The following is a 2,434-nucleotide window of genomic DNA, read 5'->3' on the forward strand; positions in this document are numbered from 1 at the left end:
TGTGCCTTAAAATTTTTAACATGTTAATACCTTGCTGTGTGTTGTCATGTCTATTTTTCTTTTAAATCAGTGAAAAAAAGGAATACCAGCACCAAACAAAACCAAATAACTCTCACAAAAACAAAACCCCAGAAACTTGTAAACTGTATTTCAGTTCAGCACTGAATTTCAGCACTCAGTTTGAATGTATATGAAAAAAAAAGAAAAACCCAACAGCATCCCCCTCTCATACACACTCCTCTAAAGGAAGAATGATGTCAGACTTCGCTTTTCAAAGGCAGGTAGGCAAGACTTTCTGCCAGAAGTTGCATTAACTATATAAACTAGTTTATGCAGTGATGAGAAGCAGGTTTGGCTAACACCTGCACTCAGTGGCTCACAGTTGTTATGTGTGTACTCTCTAAAATTGATGAATACACGGCCTTCACTACAGTCTACTGCTATGTATGATAGCTTCCTGTCTTGCAGACCAAGCAATCAATTTATCATCTTGCCTCTTGCACCATTTCAGTGGGAAAGGTTATAAGCATAGCATAAACACAATTTCCTATGTGTTGTCTCCAAGCTTAAAGACAAGTAAAAGAGCTAAAATGGGTATATTCTGTAGGACTCTCACAGCTATAAATAAGGTAAGGACTATCCAGGTACAGTGTTTAAAGCTCTGGTGAAGTGAGTAAAGCTTAGAATACATTGTAGTGGTGAATACAGGGAGTATAAAGAGGGCTTGTAGAATACAGCTAAATAGAGCATAGCTTAGATTCGGCTATGAAGATATTATAAACAGTACCCTGAGTAAGGGGAAATAAAAAGACTATATATAGGATTGACCTGTTGAGCGGTGAAGGCCAGACATCTTCTCTATTCTTCTGAAGACTTCTTTGTTCAGACTAAGTCACAGTTCAGTTTGTGAACAGTGCATGTGGGATTTGTATGTGCAATAGATACTTATGTGAATATTGTATAGAAAAGGATTCTGTTGCATTCTTACATTAAAAGCTGTCTAAGCTGATACTGTGTACATTAGTCTAAATACCTAGTTGTATTAAAGTATCTATGACAGCTTTCTTTAAGTCAGTTTCCTTCAGTTGTTGTATCTAGATATTTCTTAACTTGCTAGTCTGAGAATGAAATCTTCACAGCTTTCTCAGCTGTAATTACCAGACCTGGGCCTATGGGCCACATGTGTTGCAAGTTGTAGGATAGGATGTTGTATTTAATAAGTGCTAAATTAAAAGGAGGAATAAGTAGACAGTTTGGAGAACACAGAGAATACAGCTCAAGGATCTTTAGGATTTTTTTTTTTTGTACAGGTGTAGCCAGTTACAACAGTATTAGCCTTTAAGGATCTTGCTGTAGTGTAGCTTGTCTTTGTCAACTCAGTCATTTACATTTAACTCTCAGGTGTTGCAGGTGGTCATAGGAATGGTTCTTAATAGTAACATGAAATGTCAGTTCTGTTTAGAAACTACCATCAACTCATACTTCAGGGAATTGTCTCTCCAGTCTCAACTCTTCTATTAATGTTTCAAGCCTGAAATAGTGCTTCCTAAGTTCCTTTCAAGTTATTTGGGACTCTGGGGATACCTGATGAGATTCTTAACTATGTTGTGAAAGTATTTGCTTCCCACCTCCCAAAGCTTTGGACAAAAAGCCGTAACTGAATTGTCCTAGTTAAGCTCACCTCTGAGATGAAGTGATTAAAACTAAAAACTTGAAGAATTTGGGTTTTTTTCTGGTGATAGAGAGGAGAAACTCTTCCTAGCCCGACCTGCAAAAGTAATGAGAGTAGTCTGATAGAACCAAACTGTTGTGGAGAAAAATCTTTTCAGCTTTCCATTATTGGAGTAGAACCATCAGAGTGTTGTTTCCTACAAAACACAGGGATGTGCTAGCTGGATTTTAGGAGTCAATAATAGTCTTTCCTCAGTCCTCCCCTGCCCACCAATTAGAGGCACTTGTTGCTCTGCATAAAGTTATTTTGGGGTCCAAAAAGGGGAATTCAAATAGAGCTTTTACTGAAGAAATATATATGTGATAAATATTTAGTACTATGCTACTACCTTATGCCCTCTTGATGCTGAGGTTCTAAAGAGTAAGTTCTCTTGTTTTGTTCTGTATCCTTCTTTCATTACTTCAGACTGTAATTACTGCTCTGTTCTAGAGGTTGGAGCTAAAAAGTGTTTTAACCGAACTTACTTTTTTTCCCCCGCTCTGCCTTGAATAAAGTGGGGATTGAACTCAGTTCTCTTGGGTTTTGCCCTTTGTAATCAGAGTGAAGGGAGTGGAGAAGAAGGATTTAAGCTGATTAGCAGAAAGTGACAATGAAGTTTAAGTGCTTTCTGTTAATCAACCCGGTCCATGCTATCAATGCATTCTACTGTATGTATTAACAGCTCAGTGCTAAAAAAATGAGCTGTTCCCATTAGATTTTTCA

This window comes from Myiozetetes cayanensis, unplaced genomic scaffold (assembly GCF_022539395.1).
Source record: "Myiozetetes cayanensis isolate MyiCay16 unplaced genomic scaffold, myiCay2020 scf3, whole genome shotgun sequence".
Lineage (NCBI taxonomy): Eukaryota > Metazoa > Chordata > Aves > Passeriformes > Tyrannidae > Myiozetetes > Myiozetetes cayanensis.